General features: G+C 32.4%; 1 protein-coding gene across 4 annotated transcripts in view; it reads left to right on the top strand.

The window, feature by feature from the left end:
• The first annotated feature begins 1,822 nt into the window (after nucleotides 1-1,822).
• Nucleotides 1,823-7,212, top strand: part of LOC106464456 (irregular chiasm C-roughest protein-like) — a 72,487-nt gene continuing 67,097 nt past the window's right edge. For all 4 annotated transcript variants that reach the window (XM_022392175.1, XM_022392179.1, XM_022392178.1 and 1 more), the window contains exon 1: nucleotides 1,823-2,100. The gene's annotated coding sequence lies outside the window, so the exon portion shown is untranslated. The remainder of the gene's footprint in view (nucleotides 2,101-7,212) is intronic.

Here is a 7,212-nt window from a genome sequence, read left to right on the forward strand (position 1 = left end):
TGAAATAACATCAAAGTTCTAATCTATGGTTTGTCACAGTAATAATATCCGAACAATAATGTGTCGCAAGTAAATTTTGTCTCTGAAAAGAATAGAAATATTGAAATATCAGACATAGGAAGACTCAGGTCACGATATTGTTACAGCTGTCATGTTGTCTTTTTTATGCTTAAAGTAGATATCTAAATTAAATAATATATTAAAACAGTCTTTTATTTAGGAAAGTAAAATAAGAAAAAATATTTTAAAATGTTCAGCCGAGTTTGATGTAACATTTCACGTTTTACTTCTAAAGTGACGTTTTCTAAATGGAAAGCAATTCTGACATATAGTGTCACGTGATATTATATGAAATAGGGTAACAGTTATTCCCATTTTTAACAACACCTGTACTAAATAATCGTTTTAAAAGCAGTTGTCTTTGATCAGGCAGATCACGTTTGATCACTTGTAGGCATATCACGTTTGATCACTTGTAGGCATACCTTATAAATTACATATCCTGAAAGTAGAAACGCAACGCTTTTTTACTGTTTAGTGGTGATTATGCTATATCTAACAGGGATTTAATCTTGGTTCAAAGTTGTGTGTTATTAAGTACTAACTACGTTTGAACAAATAATTACTATGTGTTTGTTAGAATAATCAAATAAATAACCGGCGTTTCGAGTTCAACAGGAAAAATAAGAAACTGATAAATTACACTTTTAATACTTTTGTCTATGATTATACAAATTACGTTGTTGGTAACTGAAGCACTGAACTGCTAACGTACATTGTTTGTTTATAAGCACATACGTTCATAGTGGGCTTTAATTTTTATGCCCTTTTCGTGTTATAAAAGCAATCTCTGGAAACTTACCAGTTTTCAGTATTATTCTCCCATATATATATATATGTATAAAACAACATTATAATGAGACTAAAGTTCAAAATTATTATTCCATTACCAACCCTCGTTGTCATCCTTAATTCATAACAGATAATTTCTGTGGTCATAGCGTTGGAGATTATCCATGTATCAGATCTCGACGTCGTGTAAAACTCGCCACCGGCTAAGGCGAATCAGTTAAGCGTTGGGAGTTGAGTGTTTGAACCCATAACGTCTCAACTCTACTGCCTTTCGCTGTCTTCAACCAGTTGTGGGAAGACAGTTACCCTTAATATCTAGGTATAACCTTAGAGTAGTACTAAACCACCCTGAAATTCTAAAATGTAAAACTCCCAACCTTCACCCTTTTATTTATATCATAAGTTATAAAAAACAAAATATATTAATATATTTCTACAAAACTCCCAAGGGTGGTTTATTTCTACTATTAAGTTATTATCGTTTTATAGTGCTGATTTTAATCGCTTAAGGACAGTTAATGTATTTCGTAGCATTAGATTTATTTATTTATGAATGTATATATAGCTCGTTACCTAACAATAAAGTTTTACTAAAACAAAGCTACATGAATTTCATAGAGACGCACATAAAAATTGCCTCTATGCTTTCCCCCACGACTGCCAAAAATAAATGTGAATCTGTGTAATGTCGTTGGATCCTAGAGCAGTTTTTCTTGGGCTAACAGTGAACAGTGTGAGGTACGGAGAAGACACGTGAACAAAGTGAGCCAGGCGCAAAAGAAATTAAAGAACTAAGATCCAATTGCCGTTCTGTTGTCCAAAACTTGTCCTACACGTGAAAGGTCCTTCTATTATTTCAGTCAAGGACTCCGAGAGGGGCGCCAGTAAACAGACGTAGCACAGAGTTTCCTCGCGCATGTGCTGGTTCAGTTAGCAAGTGAGACGCCTCCGAAATAGATGTGTCCTCTGATGAGGGGTTTGAGCGAACATTGTGGAGAAATCTGTCGTGCCGTGTTGTCTTCGTGTGCGTTCGGCACTTAGCAAGTGCAGAGAAACACATATAGTAGTTTCTAAAGACGTGCACATTTTAGTTTTGAAATATCATTTGAGAATCTGGAGAGATTTCATAAAACTTTGAAGCGGTAAGCCGAGTCCTGCTTATCCTGTAAGCTATGAGACCAATGGTCGGTCCTTGACCCGCCCATCGGTTGTTTCTCTGAACAGGTTAAACGTGTTGTTTGTGTCAAGGTAAGGCATTCTTCCAATGTTCTTCTACGAAACATTTTATCATTTATTGTTTTCTACTTGAAGATTGCAGTTAGACATTTTTCGGCTAATCAGCAACTTCTGAAGATATTAAGTTGAATATCATACTTATAAATGTCCAGATAGTGTTAAGTTTTTGATTTCAGATCTGATAACCAACTTTTAATGTTAACACCAGCAAACAACGTGATTTGAAAAACTTTACGATTAAAATTAGTTTAACATAAGAAATTGCAAAAAGTAATCTTAAGCACTACATACGCTAATCTAGCTATCAAAGCGATGCTGTAAACGTGTATTATACTGGATCATTTTACAAACCGTGAATATTACTTGGTTATTCTTTGTGGCATGACTGTAAAGCTGCTAGATAACTAAACTATGAGTAAAAACAACTCTGGAGTTTCTTCTGATTGATTTTAAGCTGAATCTTTCCTGTATGTTGTTGGTTTAATTTAACAATACCTTTCTATTTTGAAGAAAAAAAGGTTGTCTGTGATTTGAGAAGGAATAAGAAAATGATATCCCAATTAATAGAAAATACACACAAAAACAAACATCTTACTATCTAAATCTAAGCTCTCCAAACAACTTTGTGAAAATCACGTGTCTAGGTTAGTGCACTAAGTTCTGAACTACACCAAACACAATAAATCCGTTCATAATATAAACGTGCTGATCCATAGAATCGAGTCAATGTTTTAGCTGATTATGTAATACAAAAGTAACAACAATAGTTGTTGTTTTTTGTCCAAAGTTCATTGAAATGTAAACTTCAAAACTAAGATGAATATGTTCATCACTGGTGTTACAAAAATTATCTGAAATAATTATATATTAATATGTATATCTTTGTATATGCTTCTTTACTTTACGACATTTGAATATAAAATATGCAATTCAAGTATGTAATTCTTTTTATAAACGAGTCTGGTGAATTCAATCTCTAGACTAGAAGCCATTTTGAAATTTAGTTAAGTCTCTTGAGTTCTAAGGTTTGATTTTAGAGAAACACATCCAAGTAAATAATCATTAAAAGTGATTCTGATTTTTACAGCATTTCGGAAATACTAGATGGTTTTCCATATGGAAAGATGTAACGATAACGCAACATATTGTAAACACATTAGGTCTAAATATTTTGTCGAATGGACATTTGTTCACCAGATGTGATGCTCTGAATTTGTCTTCACCTTTCTCTTGTAGAAAATCAACACAAGACTTGTGACGCAACCAGACAGGCGAGATTAGCAATAACAATGAAAATGCTATAATTTGGCTAAGAGCAATTCGTGAGAAGCCCCATGGGTCACGCGAGGTCACTTGGCAAGATGCCACATGTGATTCCCTGTAGTATGTCTAGGTTGGCAGCACACTCCAGTTGGAAGTAAGAGCGAGTTCTTACCTTATGTGAGGTTATAGGTGGAGGGGAGATGAATCGGGAAGATACTGTCAACTTATTATATTTTATAAGATGAACACTTCTGTAGCTGTATAAGCATCATTACTTCAAATATATTATTTTGTTATACTTTGTACTTGGTTCACTAACCCGGCAATTTTCAAAACAAAATATAAATTTTACATTTAACAGAAAGTATTATAAGTTTAGTGACGCAAATTGATAACGCAAATTACCCTGTAAATGTGTTACGACGCACGCTCTGAAACATACGCAGTTATACAGAGTATCAGAGTTATTGTTTATTTTTTGAGATAAAGAAAGTTTGAAGTCAAATGTTTAACTTTTAAAGATGGAAGTTTACGGACTGAAATAAAAAAAATGTGGAAGCAAACCTTTTGTTCATTAAGATCACTTGTACGAGCGATACATTCTTCATTAACATCACTTGTACGAGCGATACATTCTTCATTAACATCACTTGTACGAGCGATACATTCTTCATTAACATCACTTGTACGAGCGATACATTCTTCATTAACATCACTTGTACGAGCGATACATTCTTCATTAACATCACTTGTACGAGCGATACATTCTTCATTAAGATCACTGGTACGAGCGATACATTCTTCATTAACATCACTTGTACGAGCGATACATTCTTCATTAACATCACTTGTACGAGCGATACATTCTTCATTAAGATCACTTGTACGAGCGATACATTCTTCGGACAATTTTTATGTGCTAGTTTCTTTTCTACATTTACTTTTGGACACACAGTGGTGGAAAACATTATTGCGTCACCCCTTTTTTGACACTTTTCTTGGTTCCTATAATTTTTACGACATTGTGCACTGTGAAAGTGTCAGAACTAGTGTATAACTCTAACTGTTTATAAATAAATGAAGTTCACACACATAATCTTAACACATAAACAGTGTTATCTCACATGGGGCTCTGAGCGATGGTAGAACCAAAATACCATTTTCCTTTGCAATTAATACACCCACTCGTACTTCCCTAATTTAATTTTTTCATATTTTAATGAAGTTTCAAAAGCTTTCGAAGCACGCACAGATCTGCGCACACGTTACACTTTTAATTATATAGATGACTAGTTAAGTGTGTTGTGAATATGATAATGTCAAATGACTGTTTTGAAATTTTTTAAGAATTTACAAAACTAACATTCAGTTATTGAAAAAAACTTAGTTATTTCAGGAGATTAGGTTAAAATCGAAAAATCAGATAATAAAGAATCTAATTTTCATGACGTAACGTAATTCAGTAAATGTTACTTAAGCTAATCGCTGCAACATGTAGAAAAATAAAATATACCACTGCAATATTAACAAAACACCAAACAAAACTATGTCAGGTAACCAGGTAACACGTGGTGAACGTCACGTGTTCATTAGTTTTCTTTATTGTCTTCATAAAGTCAAACGATCTTTTTAGCAAGAGCAACATGTTTCTAGTAAGGCTTTAATAGTAACACAGGCCTGCGATGCTTTTATTGTCTTGAAGTTTTTACATGATCTACAGTAATCCCTGTAAGTTTAATCCGAAAATGACATTCATTTTTCTCCAGCACGTACAGATTTTTCACAAAATGTAATAACGCAATGCATAAAAGAAAGAAAGACCACAACGCGTGGTTTTGAGATTAAAAACACGCAGATTTCACCAAAAAAATCAGGATGATTTGTATTTTTGTTTAAAAAAATAATACAAAAATGTTCAGTGTGGTAAACGAAATAATAATTTGATCTAAGTAAGTGTTTTTTTTCTTTTAAATTTGTAAAAAAAATTATTACGTGATAAAAAATGAATATTGTTTTCGAAATCTGCTTAGCTGAATTATAAAAAGTCCGTTATTAAAACCAAAACAACTTTTATGAAGTTTCAATTTGTAGGCCTGTGTAATTGAAAATGTATCTTTTGTTTCAAAGTTTTATGATATGTGGATCAGTAAAATAAACAAAAAAACATTATTATAGATCCATCGCTTTAGAATTAGAACGCCTAAAAACAAACCATGATATGTGTTCCAAAGTTTTATTTATTTTTTCTGTTGAATAGCAGGTAACAGATCCGAGATGATACATTTTTAATACGTACCTCGTACAATCAAATGTTATCGGAAAGATGCAAACACATATCACTAAAACGTATTTCAAAACTTTAAAATTGACAGTGAGGATTCACTTAATAAATGTTACTCTTTACTAATAGTTCAAACTTAGACTCACCATTGAAATGGTTAAATATTTGTAAATAAGTTCTTTATATAGTAAAATATATGTATTTTAAATGCAATAACTATAACTATAACGACAGGAGAGCGAGTTTATTTTTTATTAATTTTATCCAAATACTGCAACTGGAACGACTGGATACATTACTGAAATATTGGTTTTGGTTTCAATAATTTTAAAGTTTGACATCACACTTGTTAGTGAATTAATTAGCTTGAAAATAACCGTTTGGATATACTTAAGCTATCTCAAATATTTAAGTTATTGGGTTTCGTCACGTTCCTTTCATGACTATTTTGTTTTCTTCAGGAACAAAATGCTTATAGAGGATATGATTTTATCTTTTATTGTATATTTCAAAAAAGTTTTTACTTTAAAGGGGACCTAAGGCCGTTGGAGGGGTCACCTGTTTTAACTAATCTCACCACGAAACAGTAGTGTGTTGTCTGTTAGACACTAGAATGACGTCATATAAGGAGCACTTAACGTTGCAATTTGCACTATCGTGATATCAGTGAAACGTGTGCATGCCATGAATCACGAGAAGAATTGTGCTCTTTGTAGGCTACAACAGAGCATGACGTAGAAATTGGAAAGCAAAAAAAAATAAAATAAAAATATTTATTACTCTTAATCTTGGTTTTATTTACTCTTGAAACAGGAAACCTTCGGGGACCTTGCGGAAGTACATCTAGTTTATATGTCAGTCAGTACTTAAAGGTACTTTTGCCTCCCATGTAGAGTTAAGTGATGTTATTTTATTTATGTTATGGTATTAGAAGTTGCCAACACCATGCAGGCAATGAGATTTTCCTCTCCATGGGGCTAGTTCATGCCATTTTAACTGTCACATGAAGCTAATCTATGGCGTTTTTTTTTCTATCATATTCTATTAAGAGATGCCATCTTATACATGGGACTTATTTTACATTACTACATGATGTAACTTCTGTTTATTTAATATGGTCCAAGACTAACCCTAAGGTATTGTTACTTCGCAGAATATTTAATTTTCTGGGAGTAATATACAATTTTGGAAATACAAAAGCACACACACAATATATATATATATATAAAGAACAATTTTGTGCCGTTAATATAGTCTTTAGCCTTACATAATATAAGCAATCTAAAGGAGAACTTATCAATGAAATTTATAATACTCTCGCTTGAATTAGTAACAAAATGGTGCTGTGCATAACTAGAAGCTCTTAGATCTTTTAGAGCATAATATTAATGGAATCGATAATTGTGCTTTTAACATTACTACTTATTCTATTGTAGTTTTATTCTTGGATACTGAAACGCTGTCTAGAAAAATTATGATGTATCGTAAGTCATAGTAATATACTCGTATATATATATATATATATATATATATATACTATGTGTGTGTGTAGTTAGTTTGTATACACAAGAAACCTACCC

The sequence above is a fragment of the Limulus polyphemus genome, unplaced genomic scaffold (assembly GCF_000517525.1).
Source record: "Limulus polyphemus unplaced genomic scaffold, Limulus_polyphemus-2.1.2 Scaffold1656, whole genome shotgun sequence".
Lineage (NCBI taxonomy): Eukaryota > Metazoa > Arthropoda > Merostomata > Xiphosura > Limulidae > Limulus > Limulus polyphemus.